Raw genomic sequence first — 22,916 nt, 5'->3', positions numbered from 1 at the left:
ATTCCTTCAGAAAGGTACAGAACGCATAAAATTAATAGTTAATCTTTAAAGATCAAGATTTAATTTTCAGCTCAATTCAGTTAATTAGAACTAATAGTTAATGTCGTTGTATTTGGTTGTACTGCAAATATAATGATAATAATAAAAATAATTGATTATCTAGTTTGTATAAAACTATTATCCGTAGTCTAAATCTGATTTGTATAAAACTATTGCGATAAAGTGAACGTCATAAATTCTCTGAATGAGCAGTTGGTAGTCTATAGTAATTTAGCATAGTTATAATTATTGTTTTCGTTCCCATGAACGCAATAGGGTTACGTAACTTCTGGATTATTCGCTTGCCCAACTATTCTGAGACTTTAATATGTTGCAGCATATCACGAGCTACGGATAATATATAATGTAACATTTATTGTACATCACATATTATGATACGAGACTATTTTACATAGTATATCTTATCTAATATAAATAAAATAAAGAGTTTGTTTGTGTGTTTGTCTGTCTGTCTGTGTGCGACCTGGGGACCAGACGAGTGGACCGAGAGTTCCCAAAATTTGGTCACGGGTACCTTAGTCCAGGCCCCAGATCAAGACGAAGCGTTTTTTTTTTAATTTCGAACTAGGGGGGTCTCGGGGGGGGAAGACGTTTACTGGGACCGACCTAGGGACCAGACGAGTTGACCGAGAGTTACCAAATTTTGGTCACGGATACCTTGGTCCAGGTCCCAGTCTAGGCGAAGCGTTTTTCTCTAAATTGGAACCAGGGTTTCTCAGGGTGGCGTTTAGCGAGACATGTAGTAAAAGTAATCCAAATTGATCGACATTAGTGTCAAATCCATAGTTTTCACGGTCGCTGAGATCAATGGTGACACTTCCATCAGCGATGGCTTGCAAATTCAGCTACTACTGTATGCGGGCCGGGTGTCAGCGGGTGAGGAATACCGAGACATGTATAAATAGCCCATATTGATTGATATTAGTGTCAAATCCATAGTTTTCGCGGTCACTGAAATGAATGGTGATACTTCCACAGGTGTTGACTTCCAAATACAGCCCCCATGCGAAGAATGGGTATATTAAGCTAGTATTACAATAAATGGACTGCTTGGATGCCAAGAACTAGTACAGATAAGTACCATTCACTTCTATGAATAGGTATTTTTTTAAAAGGATTTTTGTAAACACTAAGTTATAAAACAATGAACTACATACAGTAGTTACGGTTTTGGTCCCCAACATAAAAGAAATATGGATTGTTCATGAGATATTGAACTTCAACTTTCACTCCTGGAAAATTTCAATTTTGGAGTTAGGCCACTTGGCATCAAAGCAGTTCAATGTAAGATAAATACATTCCGCACATTAGTAACATAGTTGTTCAGGGGCCTTCGATTTCCATCCTCTCAAATGAAAGCTGAACGATTGCTTGATACATGCTGACTATATAGGAGAAATAGTGTATTAAGTTTTCGAGCTTTGGTGCGTATCCGTATTTACACTCTGATATAACTTTAAGTTCACACTCAAATCGAGCTAATTGTTTAATACATTTCGAAAGCTTTTGTTTTTACGCAGCTCATTAAGGAAAATCTATTTCATAATCGTAAAATTAATGTACTAAGAAACTATGAACGTAAAATGGACTCGACCTAGCCCCGTGGCCGCTGTGACTCAGTGGCACAGCTCTCACCCTTGGTGTGTGAGGACTCTGATTCTGTGTGTGTGTGTGAACTCCGCGGCTAGTGTACGCGTCTTTGCCGTGGAAGACTCGGGTTCAATTCCCGGCGCGAGCTCATGTAGTTCGGATTCCACGTTAATCAGTAGGTCTACATTTCATATATCCTCGCTGCTGAAAGAGACGGTAAACTCAAAATCAACTCAACAATATATATATATGCGTGCTTATGTGAATTTCCTCGTGACTGTATGGTTAACACATACGCCTTGATCGCGGGAGACTCTGGTTCGATTTACGGTGGAAGCTCATGAAGTTGTTACCGATATCCCACTTTAAACTGTAGATCCATGCCTCATATAACCATAGATATAATATATATGCCTTTGATACACTTATTTTCCGACTTGGAAGTCATCGAAAATTTCCGAACACAGAGTCCCGTAGACCGAAAATGAGAAACATGGCTACAGAGTAAAACAGCCATAGAAATTTAAGCTTTTTAGGCTAATTTAATCCTTACATATAGTGCAACTAGCTTGGCCAAGTTATAATGGAGGAAATGCTATCATTGCAACACTGAGAATAGAAAATGTTCGTCAGGTATTACTATCCCCCTTCTCCTGCAGAATGAAAACCCTGACTAAAACTCAATATATATATATATATATATATATATATATATATATATATATATATATATATATATATAACTATTTTGTGTAATGTAACAAACAGTGGCGGATAGTATTCATGTTTCCTTGCAGAGGTCCTTACGAGGGTTCGCTTCCATCTTCCTCTCCCCAAGAACTAAAATAAATTAAAAAATTGCTATTACTTGTTAATCTTGTACAAAGGACACAATTAAAGTCCCAGTGTAACACCCCTTCACATTTAGATTTTTCCCCTAAAAGAAAACCAGTTATTATTGTTTCTTGATTTCTCAGTCTCACCTACATAAACATACGAATAGAATTACAGGATAGGACATGTTTAGAGTGCTTGCACGGGACATCTAACTATATTTCTCATCAAATGTGTCACAGATGAAAATTTCCGTTTGTACTGCCTCTATTTTCTGGTACATATGTTTCATTTATGTTATGTTGCTAAAATTCGTTAGGAAACAAGTACAGACTGCGCCTGTGTGCCTGACAAAACGTAAATGTACTGGATAATTATTTCTTGACTTTCTTCCAGAAAAAAAAGTAACCCATCTCATGTCGGCTAACAAAAGGAGGTAGCGGACCAAAGATAGCCGTTGTTTACCTAAGGTCGTTACACAGCAGGGGTTTCATTCAGTCAGAGGGAAAAGAACAATAATTTAAGGTTTCTACATTTGTTTTGTAGTGCAATATACTTCTTCCTTTTATTTTAAGAACCATTTCCTTCTCATGTGTCTGCACCAGAAAAAAAATCCAAAAAATCACTAGAATGTGCCTATTTACCCAAAGTACGTACTAGATCACTAGTTCAATAGTAAAATCACTAAAACTAGTACGAAATCATAAATGTGGCATCCCTGGGTTGGAGCGAAAGTAATGGTTGGAGTAAAAACTAGTCCGTATTTCTACTGCGTTCTGTTGTTGAATTCACAGAAATGTTCAAAAATAAATTCAAGAAGTAAAACACGATCCTACAAAAGACTGTTTACTTGCTCACTGGTTTTAGTATTGTGAACTGAAACTCAAGTGCACAGTCATGTTGAATACTTCTGTCCCTTTCTACTTTACAACTTGAGGTGGGATGAGGGTCAGGATAGATCTAGTAATAAACCGCTAAAGGAAGTGCTTCAGAGTCGGAAGCGGTATGTATTGTTTATACTACTTACAACGTTACCCTCCACATAAAATATAAATTCACCCTTTCTCCCTTCCCTTTTTCGAATACAATGAACCGACTCTTTTGCTAAAGAAAGATGCTAAAAGAAAATTGAAACATCTGTGTCTAAACTTTCTTTGAAGCGCAGTCTTTTGTATTTGTAAGGTTTTGCGAGTGTTTTTGAGATAGTCAAATCTTTTACCATGGACTCCTGCTGCGAACTGACCGTGAGTAAACACCCGATCTCGCTGTGCTCAATTTCTCTCGCACACGTGAAATGGGTTTGTTGTTTCCAAAACAAATAGGAAGTTACCTTGTGCTTTTACATTTCTGCACGCACACTTGTTGTTTTAATGATCAGAAGAAATATCAAAACCATCCGATATATATGATACAAAACAGCTAACAGAGGGAGGCGAAGATAAAAGTAGGCCTATACCAAGTTTTTCGCGTGGTACCATTATGGAGAATAAATATTTGATAAAGTCACGTAGATGCGCTTAAACCTATTCCATCTGTCCTTATAATTTTTCTGGTCTCATCAATTTCTCAGGAGAATACGTACAACATATGTCCAAATTCCATATATACTCTTTCTAAACTAATGAATAAACTCATTAAGAACACCAACTGATATCAATAAACAGGAAAGAAAACAATACTTTATACTTCTATCATTTGGTACACATCTCTATGAAGAGGTCCTTCGTGGCTAAGCGGTTAGCATACGCGCCTTTGGCGTGGGAGACCCGGGTTCGATTCCCGGCGGGAGCTCATGTGGTTCGGATTCCACGTTAATCAGTAGGTCCACGTCTCATATAGCCTCGCTGCTGAACGGGACGTAAAACTCAAAATCACCTCACCTCACATCTCTATGAAGCACAGCTTGTTTCTTTTCGAAATAGCTCCTTCGTGTCACAGCTGTCGTTAGTTTTGTTTTGTGTTAGGATGAAAGAGAGAAATGCAACATTTGCTTCGCGGTGAAGTTATATATATTATTAAGATGAGCGGTGATAAGCGAGGTTTAACAAAGAGTGCCTTTCGGATGCACAATTTAACGGGTAGTTGCAGTCCGTGTTGAGAATCGAACCAAAGCTATGTAAGACATGTTAATATTGAGCTCTTTTGTGGTAAAAGTGAACTTCAGAAACACACAAAAGACTTGAAACATCAAGCTAATGTAAAGCAATTGAAAAATAGCCTACCTATCGCTGCATCTTTTCTGTGGCTAGGAACATGCAGTGTGTAGCAACAAGAATCGTGTTAAGGACTTTTTTTTTCGAACATAACATTCCCTTCCACACCATAAAAGAGACAATATAATGTTTGTTAAAAGAAAGTGCACATAATATTTTTAAATTTTGTTTGTGATCCTATCATGCATAATTATAAATAATGCCTTTCATACTACGAGAATGAGTTCAACTATACGTCATGGCCTCTCTAAAGCGGGACCCTGGTGCTTGGGGACCCTGGTTCGATCCCAGCTCGCACCAAGTGAACTTTGTAGTGGACAAACACCGTGTGCGTGGGTTTCCTCGGGGTTCTTCCGTTCCTCCCACTTTCTTCATTCCACGATATCACTAATTTCTCATCATCACCCCTCTCCTTTAGCCTAACCGGCATACCGTGGGACGTAAAACTCAAAGATTTCACTTCATTTCTTCCCTCGAAAGCGATATCTTTCAAAATTATTTATTGTTAGATATTGTAAATTTACGGTATCTATTTTAGTGGACGGGAAATTTTGCATCTAATCGGATAATTTCATGGCTTCTAACAGGAATTCGCAGTTACGAAATTTGCATCACTGTCTTTTGAAAGGATGCCTAGAAAAAATACTACTAGAAAATATCTGAAAACACAAAATGGATTTGATAGCCAAATTCACGTCATCTTGGTGCGTCATCGTTTTTCTTTAAATATTTGTATTTAGTATTAGATTAGAGTTTAGTGCCCCTTTCAGCATCAAGGCTATATGAGACGTCGGTTCAGAACCACAGGAGTTCCCATCGGAAATCGAACCTAGGTCTCCCGCACCAAAGACGCGTACGCTAATCATATGGACAAGGGTGTTCGATATTTAGTAATGTGTACATAAAGTTGTGAAATTGCGCTTGTATAATGGAATGCAATTCCTTCTACTGACATAAACCTTCACAATACTTAGCTGGACAAAGTATCTTTAAAAAGAAAATGTCACTCTTTATGTTTCAGTTCCTGGTTCGACTGAAGGATGGAACAAATTGCAATGAGCGTTTTTGGATCCTACTTTGTGTAGTTGATTCATCATAAACTTGGTATTTGATACGGATATGAACTATTACACTTATTTGGTGTTTATTTCTAAATAATAAGTCCTAATACAATTTCATAAAGTTGTAATTCTTCTTTAGTTTGTATCACTTTACACAATGACAAATCCAAAAGGTGTGTTGTATCAGTGCAGTACCAGTTTTTCACGATTTTCAAAATGTTCCAAAACCCAAAGAATAATCTTTAATTTCTGATATTTTAGTCGTCACAAATTACAATTTTATAATGTAGTCAATGTTTATAATTACTGGGCAGTTGGGCGTTTAAACTAATGACATCATAATAAAGTCAAAACCCTAATTTTGAGTTGAATTGATTCTGAGATTAACGTCCCGTTCAGCAGCGAGGCTATGTGAGACGTGGACCTACTGATTAACGTGGAATCCGAACCTCATGAACTCCCACCGGGAATCAAGCCCAGGTTTCCCACGCCAAAGGCAAGTATGCTAACCGTTAACCACGAAGGAGCTCCACCATAATTTTAGTGGGCGATAAGAAATATCTCGCCAGTGCTTTTACAATAAATAAAATTTTATAAGTATTAAAGAATAGTGGTAAGAGATTTTATAATAGCTCTTTTATTTATGAGATATGAGTATTTTGAAAAAAAAACAACTAAAGAATAGGTTGGCGGAACCACAAAAGACTCGTAAAATAAACTTTCTTATAAATACACACGCACCTTACTCACCTTTTATAATTGCTATGCTTACGTTCTCCATAAAAACAGAAATTCTCTTTTAGTGATACTTTACACAAGATCATGAAGTGGGTTCAAAATTAATTAAAGGCAAAATACAATACAATAATCCTCAAATATTGCCTCAAGTGTGTTTAAAGATTTCTAAACACTAGTGCGAAACCGGGCTCTGCCGTTGCGATCGATTTACAGGTCTTGAGACGAAAGTAAGAAGGGACTTACGCACACAGTAAGTAAAAACAATTAATATGCCTGTAACTTTCCCCCAAATGGGTGTATCTTAAAACTAACCTCACCATTATTTTTCTAATTAAATTCTAGCCCGAAATTATGTATCATATTACCCTATTCCCATTTTGGAAACTTGACCTTAATTCAAAATGGCGGATTTCAAGATGGCTGCCATCAAGGTCATATCTACCATATGACTTCCCCCCAGGACTTATATGTATCCACATGGTTTTTCTTCACTTTTCTTCATTAACGCTCCGTTTACAAAGGGTAGTAAGGGACTTCTGTAGTAATATCTAATAACCACATCACAACTCTTAAAAGTTATTTAAAAAAAAAAAATAGAAAACATGCACCATGGCAAAAATTTGTCATCACAAGTAATGATGTATACATGCCTTCTATCAGCAAAAAAAGTTTCATTGAAATTGGAGCCGGACATTTGAGTGATGTCCCTTGTGGGATGTGATTGAACGTGACGTCAGAACACATCGCCCCCCTTCCCGGAATTTACGGGAATTAGGTGAGCTGAGTGAGCACATGTGGTGCCAGCTCTCTCCAGCGACCTATCAAGGATCATTGCGTGTATGCCAAGACGTGTCGCCGTTTTTATCCATGCCAAAAGTCGACATACTGACAATTAGGTAGGTAGTCATGATGGTCTGGCTGATGTATGCGTATATTTTAACTCGTACATTTTGTCTCGACTCGAATTTCGAGACGTCTCGACTCGAATTCGAGTCGAGTCGAGACAGAGACTGTCGAGTCGAGACACGAGTCGAGACAGAAACATATTTTCGAGTCGAGACACGAGTCGAGACAACATTGTCTCGAGACGAGTCGAGACAGGCTTAAATCTCGACTCGACTCGACTCGAATGCATCCCTAATAATTTTGGTCTCGTCCGGGGGGCACTGTCAGAGGTCCGGGGTGCAGTGCCCCCAAAAAACATGTTTGGAAGAAACACTGGAGGCTCGAGCTACGCAAAAATAGATAACAAAAGTATATGTGTATAAAGAATAATACAAAATCTCTATATTTGTGTGCGATCCACGAAACATAGTATAATTATAGCTATGCTTACAACAACAATAAAATTATATTATGCTAGCCTTAGTCTAGGTAGAGCTTCGTTCCAGATCCCCAATTTGCTCGGCATACGGCCTTGCACAATATAGCAAATGCTCTTACGTGCTACTGGGGCACAATATTTCGCGTTCCTCCTTCTGTCTTTCATATAGAATTGCATTGAGCTAAAATTCTGTCACGAAATTCAAACATCTTTAATGAACTTTAATGAACCACCCCCATATCTTTTCCTTCTTTTCTACGTTAAGTGAAAGAAAACCGCTCAGATAGAAAAATCAAACTACTAACTTTCATGTTTCTAATCGCAAGGGATCCCGAGATATGGGCATGTTATAATAATAATAATAATAATAATAATAATAATAATAATAATAATAATAATAATAATAATAATATAATCCACCCCTTTTCTTCCTTCTAAGTAAAATATCAAATACGCTGGAACAAGTATTGAATTATTTTAATTGGAAAGTCCATATACTAAATTCCATGTTTCTAACCTTTAACGATTCTTAGATATTGATATATTATTATAATATTTGCAATTCCCGCCCCTTTTTCTTTCCATCTCTATTCTCCGTTTTACTAAAATATCAAAAAACGTTGAAAAGCGTGTCAAATTATTTTAAATGAGAAATTCAAATGCCAAATTTCAAGTCTCTCGTCTTAACTGATTCGAAGAGATGGCCATCTTATTAAAATAATTTCCACCCAATTCTCCCTTCCTTTCTTCGAATTTCCAAAAATTCTTCCTTAGTGATACCCTACGTAACAAATCTTACCTAGTTTCCGAATTTAAAGTTTCTAGCTTAAGCGGTTTGGCCTGAGCGAAGTTTTTCACTCAGGATTTCGTCTTTTATATATGAATTACAATAACAGCTTGTGTTATTTCTCAATAAAAGATGAAATGCCATTAGAAGTCACAATGAATGCCTGGTCCTTCCTAATGTTTCCATGTTGAATCCCAAAAGTCACGGGTCTCTTTATTGGTCTAGTACCTAGCGAACGTACTTTTGATCTTTGAAGCATGAGGTCCTGTGGTTTGATTCCCGGTGAGCGAGCATGGAACGCACTACGGTGGTTCAGATCCAAATTTAAACTCTAGTTCTCGTTCTGTAAAGCATCGATTTTGACAAACGACGTAAGTACACTCATGTCTAAAATGATTGTCGCATATCTATAACTGTCTTCTTGTAAGAATATAACTTAATAATAACTTTGCAGGATACTTTTAATACTGATACAATGGGTATAATCGGGAAATGTATATTTGTGGTAAATTTCACAGGAAAAGAATTATAAATACGAAAATTAGAATCAGCAAAACAAAATGTTGCTAAATGAACAAGAAAGTTTTATTTTCGTTTTATTGTACTTATTTACTGCTCTTTTGACATGAAATTTGCCACATACATGTCTTCGCCGATTATACACATACTAACATTATAAGAAATACCGGGTGAATTCGTTATCAAATCATATTCCTACAACAATATATTTATAGATATGCGACAATAATTTTGGACATGAGTGTACATATTAGTCAATCAACCAACCGAAAGTTCTCCTTGCAGAGCTATTCGGTAAGGAGCGCTGTAGATTCTATATTTCTCTTTATTCAAGGTCGCAAAGGTAATTGAGGTTATAATCCGGAATTCCGAATTTCATTTCATATCCTTGTTCTAGGACACAATAACACATTTTTAGTTCAAAGAGTGAGTCGTCTTACCCCCTTCCTACAGTTGTTCGTCCAACGTCCAATGAATCATATTCACGCTCCTTTGGAGCTTATGGTGACCGTGCAAAAGAACTAGGGAGAGAAGTATTCACAATTCAAATATATCTGTATTAAGTACAATTAAGTACCACACATTTTGATTAGACTCTGCTAGGCTTGTCTCACAGATTGGATCGGTCGGGAAAAGACCATATTAGTATTTCCCAATAATAAATGCTGAAAGTTCAAAAAACTCTTTGGAGGGGGCAGTCGCCCCCTCCGCCCTCCCCGTGATCCGTCAGTGTGCATACTGCACTAAAACAGTTTGCACTTAATTAAAAATTTACACTTTTAATGGTGATGCTCGATGTCAAGTGTATACTATCTATACCATAATTGTGCTTATACTGATCTTTGGTGCTTTGTTTAATTTTATTTTATGAATTATGCAAACTCTCGTCGAATTTGTGACTTCATTTTATATTTTCTGTAATGCATCTTGTAACTTCACGTAATATTTTCATATCTCGGTGTCAAACATATAATATCTAGTCATATAGCGTAATTGCGCTTATACTGTTTTGATGTGTACTTTTTATTTTTATTTTTTTTAATTTAGAAACTACAAATTTCTTAAATTTTGTCATTTCTTGACAGTACTACCAACATAATTTCACATTAGGCAATCTTGAATTCAAGATTCGCTTACACTTTTTCTTGAGTTAACATCTGCAAATTTCATTGCCTGAGGTTATTAGACGAATCTTGAATAGCCGAAAGTTGAAGTCACCGAGTTCAATACTTTCTTTCAAGTAGTTCCCCAATTGTCCTCGCGACGCTGGGTGGATACCGAAATGCCAATACCATGTAATGAGTACGCATGGTCACTCGGGCCAGATACGGTACTATTTACCTTTGCTGATCTCACTAGAACATTGCCGACTAAATTAAACATTAACAACTTTGCTTTCCAGTTAACATTAATTAGCTTTACATTGGTATCTACGTAAAATAGAAATTTCGTTTTATTCCACGCATGCAAGCGCTTGTAATAAACAACAAAAACATTTAAAATGAATCTTTCTGTGGATAATTCCTTAATTGTGTAACTAGAGGCGGATCCAAGTTGAATATTGGGCGGGGGGGGGGGCAGTCGTTCGAATAATATATTGCAAAAAAGAAAGAAGAAAGAAAAAAACGAAAAGTCAAACAATTTTAGAAAAGGGAATGGACTCTTCTGTAGAATTAATATGAACAAAAACACCAGAGGTACAAAAAGTGCAGCCAAGTTCGTCAGCCTCAAAAAGTGTTGAGATGAGGATGGATGAGCCAAGCTCCTTACCACTGCATCTGCGAGATGTCTAACATATTCGAATACATTAAGATGTCTGTTTCTAGTTTCACGGCGGGACATTTCAGCCATAAGGCTAATGGTGACCCCCAAATCCACCACGCTCACAAACACCACCCCTAAGGCTCGTTAACATCATTTACCTTGACACTTCGTGAAGGAATATAAGTTTTCCCTGTCTGGGTTTCGAACCACCAATCTTACTGCAGTATACTGTATATATGCCTTAGCGCCTTAGCGAAGTTGATATTCCTAAGGTTGGTGGTGGTCTCAAACCCACCACGCCCACCACCACTATCCCTAAGGTTCCTTAACATCATTTTCCTTGACACCTCGCGCCAAGTTCCAGTGTTCGTTTCAGATACTTCGTTCCAGTGTTCGTTTCAGGGCCAAGGAACTTGGTTCATCCATCCTCATCTCAACACTTTTTGAGGCTGACGAACTTGGCTGCACTTTTTGTACCTCTGGTATTTTTGTTCATATTTCACTTCTTTTTGTAGTTCACCATGTCAATATCGTATATCTTAATTGTAGCATACTGGATCATTGGGGAGTACCTTATCAATTTGATGAGTGAGTGAGTGAAACGATTTCTTGCTTAACTAAGGACAGTTTTTTGCCCATGAAAAATTTTCCATAGCACATTCATCAGATTTTGGACTTTTTCTATACTCAGGTCATTATAAGGTACCTTTGTACTAAGTTTCACGTCTCTGTCTCATTGGGAAGTACCTAATTAATTTGATGAGTGAGTCAGTGAGTCAGTGAGCCTGAAAACTGCATATTTTAGGGGTCCAGTACTCGAATATGGTTGAAGGTAGGAATGTGAGATTTGGTATATGACCACATCTCTCGGATATCTCCTTAAATTCTAAATTTCATGTTTCTTCCCGTCACTAGAATCGGTTTTACAGAGCCTCGAAATCGGTGATTTTACCCAAAACTCTTGTTCGTGTATAATATGCTTACGGCAGGTGCAGGCCAGTTTTCATTTTCTTCGCGGAACTTGGCTGCCATGCACTGCCGTACATGTTGACTTGTTTAAACGTTGATACTGATGGATTATTACTACTACTACTACTACTACTACTACTACTACTACTACTACTAATAATAATAATAATAATAATAATAATAATAATAATAATAATAATAATAATAACAGTAGTAGCAGTAGAATAAGAATAATAATAAGAATACGAATTTTTCTTGATTCATTAACTTTAATTTCTATTCATACGCTAGTTATATTGCTTCCTTCTTTGTATTTTCAATTGCACTTGCATGTAAAATGCCAGAATCATTACGTTTATTGACTTTCTGTACTGTCAAACTGGACTTTCTAAAACAGGAATATTGGCAAACAATTGCGGACAAATGAGTTTATAGCTTACTGTTTACTAATTGTTAACAAGAAGCAGAAATCAGTTTTGAGAAGGAATAGCTCAAAATATTGCATCTTGAAAAGAAAGAGGAGAAGCGGCCACCTACATTTTCGAAAGTGGGCATTTTCTGAGCAAGAACTCCAATGCAAGTAATTTATTGAGATGTATTGATTCATTTAACTTCTGCAATTGAAGACTTACTTATTTTAGGTTTTATTCTACAATTATAATACAAAGTTTTTTAAAAAAATCAAGAGCTACAACTTTGTCATGGGTTTTATTTTTTTAAAATCCTATTCTTGGGGTTGCGATCGCCCCCGATCGCTATCCTGGATCCGCCCCTGTGTTTGTTTTACAAAATTAGATTTCGAGATTTTTAGGGAACATGCTGTTTGAGTACTAAAAATGACTTAAAAGGAATAAAGTATAATATTTGGAATACATATTTGTGATGAGAGGGGAGCTAACTTCAGGAAGTTACAATTAATAGGGATCAGGTCCCTGTATTTCACCCCCTACAGTCCCCGCTCTGTTCTAGTGGTTAGCGAGCGTGATGTAAGAGGCTCCGAGTTCGATTCTTGATCAGCTTTAAAATTTGAACTCATTAGCGTAGATCTGATTCGATCTTAAGGTATGGATTCACTTATACGAAATCCTCGGTGGCTCAGTGATAGAGCACCAACCTACTTCTTAGGATATGTGGCCCAACTTCGGTCCTGGTTCTCGCCAAGCCGGTATCATTGAGAATGAAAACTATGTTCACGGGTTTTCTCGAAGATCTTCCATTACAACCCGCTTTTATATCGCCAAGATTTTACAATCATTTGTTTGTTTCATTCGCTACCATATCCTTCAGCCTTGGAGCATAATTTTGTGGCACTAAACTCAGAGATTTCATTTTCAAGCAGTGGTTATTTCATAGAGTGACAGGGAGCCCCTTGGAGCTATTGAGTTCCTCCTGGGCATGTTAAATGTAGATTTCCTACCATTTCAACAATATTACTTTTCACACCTAGTGTATTAAAATCCTCATCCCTGAGGGAAAATCTAAAACCATTACTGTTTTCAAGCAACGTATAGCTTCGGTACTAGAAAGAGGTCATATATAAACTCATTTATTCATTGGTAAATCCTTTGGTAAAGATGATGCTGAAATTATAACAAAGCAAAGCTTTTATAAAATGCATTGCAAAGAAGAAACTATTTTTGAGAAGGTAAAATGAAGAAATTAAAAACATTGAGTGCGGTTTCTCGAATATCAGGGAAGTAATTTAGTTTATAAAAACATTTAATCTCGCAAATGCTTTTAGTGTTAATTTCATTTCTTCAATTTACCACCACAAAAACTATTTTCTCCCAAAATTATTGTTTTCAAAATTTCTTGATGTTGTTAACTATATTATTTGAATACCATTCATTCTAGCTTTGGAACTTCTTGTATAAATTAAAAGAGACATTCTGGCCAAAGCATATATTGACTAATAAATAATAGCGTTATAGTTTCGGCAAATTTATTTATTAGTTAATAAATGCTTTGGTCAGAATTTGTCTTTTAATTTAAACTATATTATTATTATTATTATTATTATTATTATTATTATTATTATTATTATTATTATTATTATTATTAGTAGTAGTAGTAGTAGTAGTAGTAGTAGTAGTATTAGTATCTACATAGATAAGCGATTAGCGTACGCGTCTTTGACGTGGGGTACCTGAGTTCGATTCCCAGTAGGAGCTCATGTGTTTCGGATTCCACGTTAATCAATACGTCCACTTCTCATACAGCGTAGCTGCTGAAACGGACGTTAAACTCAAAATCAACTCAACTCACTAATAATGTAATAATAATAATAATAATAATAATAATAATAATAATAATAATAATAATAATAATAATAATAATAATAATAATAAACGACACAATGTAAGGAGTGAAAGGCAAGAAACCATATAAAAAACTTCATGCGATCAGATGAAATTGGAACCTCTCCTTTCAGTGTAATTACCAGTGAGACACTAAACCATAAATAAAACAGTAATATAACGGTCTTATTGATGGTGTTCCTGAAAATATGGGATATATTGTAGAGTGGTGTTACATTGGATTATTTAATTATCATTGAGTAACATGTATTTCTTATTCTATATACATGTATTGTAGTTATATATTATAATATTTCAAAGTGTTTGTGTCTTTTAGTCCAGGGCTTCTACATATTTTCTCAGCTTTAAATATGTTTGTGTAGAGCACAGCCTATACAATTGTTATTGAAATCTGTAACCACTCTTTCTTGTTCGCTTTACTGCTTTATAACCAGCGGAAGAAAACAGCTATAAAGGAACTTCAGGTGTCAATCAACTATACAGCTGCTGCGTGACGCACGTGGGGAGGGCTCCTCCTCTACCTATTTCCCCCCTTCTCAATACTGTTTGTTATGAGCGAACGGTGATGCGACTTTCTCCGAAGCAATTGTGTATGGTGATGATGTTCTATCTGAAATGTTGGTAGACACTGTTTTTGTCAATTTTCCATCCTAATTTCTGTGAACTGTTTAAACAGAATAGTTTATGAAATGAAAAATGCTTGAGAAGAGACGTTTTAAAGAATACGCTCACAGTTGCCGACATTTTCTTACACATTCTGTTGAGAGTTGGATACCTGGAAATAACCAAAAATCGTCCCGAAAAAACCCCTTGACCATAAAAAATATCGTCATATCAATCAACGTTATTTCTATCTAATTACTGACACATCTCGGGAAAACGTTTCTTATGCTACTTAGATTGAATTATGTCAGATTCATTGCAATAAGATGTAAAATATTGATGTTATTTTTAAAAAATCCAAATTATTGGAAACATTTCGTCCCGTTTAAACCCCTCAAAATTATAGATATGTATAAATATGCTATTTATTAAAATTAATTAACGAAACTTTCTATAACGATGTTTCTCACAGTCCTTTACCACTCTCAACAAAATTTATTGGAAAATATAAACTTTTTTGTCCTTCGACTTTTTCGCCTCACAGAAAGATGCCTTGGTGGTATGTAATGAACAAAATACATTTTGTTTCTTAAAAAGCAACAAAATATTTATTTGTGAATAGATAATAGAGTCGATAAAGCTTTTTATACTTATTTCTTTGTAAAACGGTGACATCAAAAGTCATTTCTGCAAAAATAGTGATGTTTTAGGAAAAATATCATGACATTCCGAAAACTAAATTAGAACAAAACGTGTTGATGGCAATAGCATATTCATAGTTTTATTGCTTCACGCATTTCTTCAGATCAAGATTTAGTCAATATAGTATAGAGAAGAGCAAATAAATCAGAGTTAGAAAATTTAGAATATATCTATTGTTTCGTCCTTTTTAGACCCCTAGCAGCTAAAGATAGATAGATAGATAGATAGATAGATAGATAGATAGATAGATAGATAGATAGATAGTAATCTGCAAGTGGTCTAGTTGCGGAAATTTGTCAGCAAAAAGACCATTTTCCATTATCTACTTTTATGAAAGTGGCCTATTTGCTGATTTAGGTGGTCTATTGGCGGAATCTTGGTAGTCTATTTGCTGACTTGAAAAATTTGTGGTCTAAATGCGTAATAAGGCTTGCCAACCTCTGAATTCTCTACAATATAACCATGCTCAGTAGATAGCCTCATTGCTTGGCAATTATGCGATTTAAGGTTTACCGCTAGTCGGCTATACTTGCTTAGGTTTATCTGGGTAAATCCCATTTCAGGGGTATACGTAACATATCATTTCCAACAGAATATATACTTCTCTAAAAATTCCCACCTTACTAGTACATCACATTTTATTTTTCTCACGCTAGTGAGTACGCCTTCTTCTACTCATTTGACATAGTTCTTATCAGCTTAAGCCGCTAGGCGATAAGACTTAAATTCATTTTAGGGGTACATATTTTATAAATGAAACCAAGAAAGTTGTATCGCTTTTTCACCCACCACCTTCTAACATCAATATGTCACCTAAGACGTACCTGGAAGATCAAAAATGATCCCGTAAAACATCGACGAGCTTGCCAACGTTTCGGAAGACCATGGATTCCATCGCGGTGGGCCGTGAAGCAAAGAAGTATGAGGTGCATTTTGCACCTCTACTAGGAATTTGAACTGACGTCCCCTAAGGTGATTGTCCAAGGAATGAAACAGGAAATAATCTGAGGTGCAATGTCCGGGGAGTGTGGCGGATGCAATAGTGTTTCCAATCCAAGGCGTAGAATGGTGTTCCGGATCATCCTAGCCACATGGGGCCGAAGGTTCTCCTGTAACAGGAGGATGCCTTTTGCGATTTAGAAGTGCTGGCTCCAGAGTTTTGAGTTTTTCTTGAACACGCGGTTCAACTGCTGACAGTACACAGTTACATTGACGCTATGACCAGCTTGTAGCAGATCCCGATGCACGATGCCGCGATCAGTCCACCAAACACACAGGAAGACGTTCTTCAGTGCAGTGCTGGTTTTGGCTGTTTTGGAACCGGTTCGTGGGACACTAACCAACGATGATGATGCCGTGGAGCTTCGTACAGGACCCACTTCTCATCACATGTCAACACTGAAAAGGGAAAAGAAAGAAAAAGAAAAAGAGAAAGCTCCGTAACAAAAGAAGGTTGGGACACCCTGTATCGTGCATGGAATAAGTCGTGATTGGGAACCCTTCACCCCTGGTGGGGGAATATTCAGGAAGCTATCAGCTTATATCTAATTTAATAGGAATATATAATCCATGTCTTACTTTTGAACATACAAGGTTCAATCAAAATGAGAAAACTTTTATATCGGACTTCCGAAGAAAAATAAAATAAAATAAATACATGACCGTGTTTATTATATATGGAATTCCCAGTCACGACCCCCTTTTCAGTTTTATTAAAAAAATAGAAGAAGAAGAAGATGAAGAAAGGAAAAAGAAGATAGGATAGAAGAGAAAAGAGGGAAAGTAAGAAGGTGAGAAAGAGGGAAACTGTTACTGGATATTTTGATAAATATGGTAAAGGAAAGTGAATAATTATCGAATTGGGATCATTTCCAATAGCTATTGGTTGAATATTTGGTATTAAGGTGATCAAAGGTAGACACATGTTAACCCATACCTCTCAGACCTAGATCCATGCAACCCCAACTACCGAATTATCCCAATCTAGCTCTGAGATAGATGAGAAAGTTTAATTTAACAGTTTATTAAATATTTCCAAAATTCTTGACGAGTATCCAGTACTTGAAGTATAAACGATGAAGTGGACGGCATGCTAGAATCGACCACAGAAAAAAAAATCAGAGTAACATATATTTGTCGAAGATTTTTGACTTTCACAGTTCTCCCATGATGATCATTCGTTCAGGCTAGTTCGGTCCTTTTTGCTTCCTTTATAGAGCCAACTTAAATTAAGTTAGTATTGACTTTCAACGACTTTAATTGCCAACTACCATTAATTATAGTAAGTCGCACATATATGTCAAAAGAATTGGTGCACTTAATACTAAACCTACATTTCACTCTCACACACATTCATACAGGACAATGTATACTTAAGGTTGCATTTAGTGGAATTAAACTAACCTAACTACATTTCTATAGACATTTATTACATTTCAAGAAAAGAAAACTTAGTTTGACATAACAGAAAAAATTTGATACATGCATTAAAAAAACATATTTCATAAGCATGCACAGAAATCTGTTACTTTCAACAATATCGAATAACACATTTCTCTTTGTAGATACATTTAAAAGTTGGATTACGTTTAAAAAAATCGACAAAACGAAAGACGAAGAGAAAACCAAATCAAAGGTCAACATTGAACATATTTCAGATTCAGTACTAAACGAGTACATACCAATGCGAAAGAAGAAAGAAAAATAAAACATTGGTTAATCATTAAAAAAACACTTTGGTAGCATTTTTTATTGAGTCTCTGTCCCAAGAGGAGAAATTTCGACAATTTTATGAGTCCTTTTCTCACGTCGATAGTAACTCCTTTATCAACTCTCTTTATGCACTGTGATTTGTGTCCATGAGAGTATTTAATCGTTTGTCTTAACTACAGACGAAAGAAAAAAATAGTTTCTTCATATTATATATATATTTTCCATTTCGTCACTTGACGCACTTGGTATAAACATTTAAAATTTATTAAGATTAAAAAAATATCGAATCCAGTCCCAGACATTGGGAACATATTTCCATTATATGACACTTCCACAGAGCTGGGTCTCCGGACCCATCCCATGTCCTGTATTCATATCACTAAATTATTAACCACATTTCAGTTCAAATTAAGATCGCTAATTTTTATTCCTGGTCTAGATCATGGAGTCAAGAGATTAGAGTCACTGAACTGACAAATGACAAATAGTTATGTTTCCGGTCGTAGGGGAAGGACTTAGGGCGCACTGTTTCATAGTTTACTGATTTCACTATTGTTTTACGAAATAACTTTAGATACGGAATAGGTTTTTTTTACGACCTACTACTTGTTCTATTTACATGCAATATTTAACATAGTATTAAACTTTAGAAGTTACGAACATTAATAAAAAATCAGTAAGGTGTAATTTATTACAAATTACGCGGTAATACTTTACAACACAAATAGTTGGTCAAATATCGGGTGTCAAAAATCTATGGCAACCTAAAACAACCAGGGTAAATACCGAGCCCTTTACATACATATTCGCTCATATGTATATTCATATTACTCAATATAATAAATTTTATTCTAATATCAATCTTAGTATTTCGTCGACACTTAATTCTATACGTAATCTTTTCATATTCAATAAGTATTCACACTTTCTTGGCTCAAAATAAACAAAAACCCTGACAAACAAAAATCTTTTTCTTTTAACAAGGTTGCAACATTGCAATGCATATATAAACCCGATAATCAATAAAATTTCAATTTTATTAAGATCCGCGTATAGAGGAATGATTGATATTATTTAATAATTCGACACAAAAGTGGAAATACAGCAAATATAGCAGGCACGTAAGTTTCCAAACTATGTAAGCACACATATATAAATGTATATACAGAGAAGGAAAGAAAGAAAAAAATCAAGATTATTTAAAATTAGTGGGCCCAAACTACTAATACATACACACCATATAACCAATCAATAGAAAGAAACCAGAAATCAGTAGTCAATGGATATAGTTTGTACGATCGATGAACAACAATCAAGTTTCTGGGTATCTGAAATCGTAGTGTACCTTCTCGTCATCCCTCCCATGGTGGATTGAGTATCGTGAAAAATGGTCCTGAGTTGTTCTGAAATACCGGGAAATACCTCCGCGAATTGTATCCCTCGATGTCCTAGTTCATTCATACGATCGAAATAAGTGATATGAACATTGTATGCTTTCATGAGTTTCAAAACCGGGGGGAAGGTTAAAATTAAAAAAAAAAAAAACTTTAGAGAAGAAGTAGAAGAAAGATAGGTAAAAAGAGAGGAGACAGAACACTACAACTAACAAAGATAAGTGGTCGAATTTATGTATACAACATACTATAACCAAATATTCTCTTTTATGCCAAAAGGGGTTCGGCTTACTCAAATACGTAACCTAGGGGGCGCCCTGCTGCCAAGGATGCAAGCCTGTGTCCATCAGATCCTAATCCCACAAGAGTTTGCTTGTAAGATTGAAATCTGAGCCCCGTATCCGGCCCAGACCAGCAGGATAAAAGGGGAGGGGAAAGGGACCAGGTAACTGCGTCCCCAATTTTGAAATCTCTAAATAAGTAAAAAAAATATCCGACCCCTCAGAAGAACTAAGAAGGTTCAAGGACAGTAATGAAACTAGAGTAATAGCTAAGATATCCCTAACTAGTGATTTGCCAAAAATAAAAAAATAAAATAAAATAAATTTTGGATCGGTGATTTCAGTGACCAAATATCACCGATGGCTACCCTGCGCAGACATGGCAAAGTCTGGGACGTCGTTAATTTCCATCATCTAATTAAACTAAGAAAAGAAACGAAAATACGTAAGAGGACCATGGGTCGACGTCCGGGTACGCAAGCAGACATAAATATTAATTTAGTAACGGTTGATTTAATCGGATAGTCCGATCTAAGTTGTTAGCTATATGAACACTGCACGGTAAATACGGTAAGCAACGAAAAAAATCTCGGAGAGTCAATGAATGTTAAAGGACAAATGACCAAACCTGTACTTTTCGATGATCACAGGATATAGGAGTTATTTTTTTAGTTATCATTTCTGTCAACCTTTTAAAAGTAATTCCCACATGATGCTACCCTATCTGATGAAAGGCTTAAAATCCGGGGCTGTTAGTATGAGGTACTTAAATACGAAGTAAAATATAATTCCAGACTACACTTTGCTATCCGATAACAAACCCAGTTGAATGAATGCATTGGTGTAGGGCCGAAGCACAAGAGATGTATCATCAAGCATATTCGTATTTTCGATATATATATATATATATATATATATATATATATATATATATATATATATATAAGGTACACTGGGCCTATTCATTTGTATACAGGTGTCCTATCGTCTTATTCATTTTATATTATACTCATATAATCACTATATTTTTACATCTATTAATTTATTTACTCATTTCCATATACGAAGCAATACTTCACAGACACCCTGTTATGTGTATTTATGCCCAGGCCATACACTCATTATATTATACACTAACAAATCTATAAGTATCATATGTCACGCTTAGGCCGATACACGACAACATTCATCGAACTACAGACTCTTATTACGAAACACCAACTTATATTTACTTCGCAGTTTTGTTTAAAAAAAAGTCATACGTGCACACACTGAAAGTTAAATTGTCAACGATGATTTTATTTGTGATTTGCTGATAAAACTAAAGCAACAGTGGAATTTTTCTACAGCCACGGGAAAAGAGAATTTAATATTACATTTTGAAACAAACAGTAACATCATGTGGGCGTATTTATATTAGGAAAATAGGCGTTCTTGATTTCAGTGGATATTTCGATTGCTAATTGACATAGCAAGCTGTAATTTTCAGAATAGTAAGATCTCATGCTATTTCATGTAATTTAGATGTAATTTAGAAATAAGGGGCCAAAATCAAACAATCTAGATCACTAACTTGGGTGATGACGTAATGTCAACCAACGACTTATTACAGAAAACGAACGCGATGGCGCTGTAGTAAGGAATAATCCGCTGTGTACTAAAATATAGCCTTACACTTGCTAATCAAATCTATAATATTTACTCTGGTTTAGTTACTTTTAGTTAGAAACATGGTAATGAGCTTACATACGTAACTACACTGTCCTCGCACAGTAACGTCACACATTCACACGAAACTACTATCTACACATAACAATATATATACTAAACTACTAAACCAAACAAGCACCATTTAATTACATGCATATTAAAGACAAGTACCTGATATATTATGCCTTGTCGGTATATAAAGTCGGCTCTATTGAACTTTAGGGGGGGCTAAATGAGAAGAGTTAACCCTAGGTCCAATTGACCTGGCCAATTATTTAAAACATATTTACTAGAATTTGAAGCCCTGGGGGCACTTTAACAAAGTTTATTGAGGGACCCTTCCCCTGAGAGGGGAAAAGGCCCTAAAACAGACAATAACTAACCCATCCTCCCGCTAGAATTGGTTTAATTTGGAAAAGGAATAGGAGCCCTTTTAGTGAGATTAAGCTGCCATTCTGACAGTTAACATTCCAACTATGAATCCTACTGTGTACATGCACTTACTGAAAAAAAAAATCACATTTAGTATACACACGAACGAAATGTACAAAACCAGGTCGTATTTCCCTAATCCCTAACTGAGTTTTAAAAGATCAAAAATCACTCTCCTTTCTGTCCATCCTATCTGGACAGCAATATGGCTTCCTGTAAACCGGAATCTGATATTTTCCCTTGGTTTTACAGTTCTCTGAACAAAAATATGTGTTTCTGGCCCCTAAATGATCACACGGCGTTTACGATGACATTTAATCGGATTTTTACTGGATTTTCACTAAAAAATTTAAGTCCTTACCAGCAAATATAGAGTAGATGCTGTCCACGGCTGTACCTGCAGAATCGTCCGTGTCGGAAATGAAAATATTGCACCGAAAACGACAGGGATTGGAGAATTCCACCAATCAGGGCGGAGTCTTCCAGCCGCGGAAATTACAAAGCAAATAGAAATTTGGTTAAATTCAGATATAACCGGATCTGAAAGTGACTATGGACTAGTGAGAGGGGGTGAGGGAAGGTTTAGTTACCTGACTAAATTCTACATTGGTCTGAAATTAAGAAAATTTATATCCAATGGCGGAACTATATTTTGGTATGACGTCAGAATGGTGAACCTTGTAACTATTCAACTTGTATATGAGAAAATGGGATTTACAATTAATCAAAATATAAATAAATATATTATTCAGTTAAAATATGATTACTAATGAGACCTTTCGATTCATTACATTTAATGTGAAGTAAAGAGAATAAATAAATCGTATAGTTAAACCGAAATCGAATTTTAAAAAATCACTAGGTACAAGGTGAGTTAAAAAAATTGCCATTACTTTCAACTGTAA

Source organism: Thermobia domestica, chromosome 2, assembly GCF_964235325.1.
Source record: "Thermobia domestica chromosome 2, izTheDome1.hap1.1, whole genome shotgun sequence".
Taxonomy (NCBI): Eukaryota; Metazoa; Arthropoda; class Insecta; order Zygentoma; family Lepismatidae; genus Thermobia; species Thermobia domestica.
Note: the sequence above shows the minus strand (reverse complement) of the source record.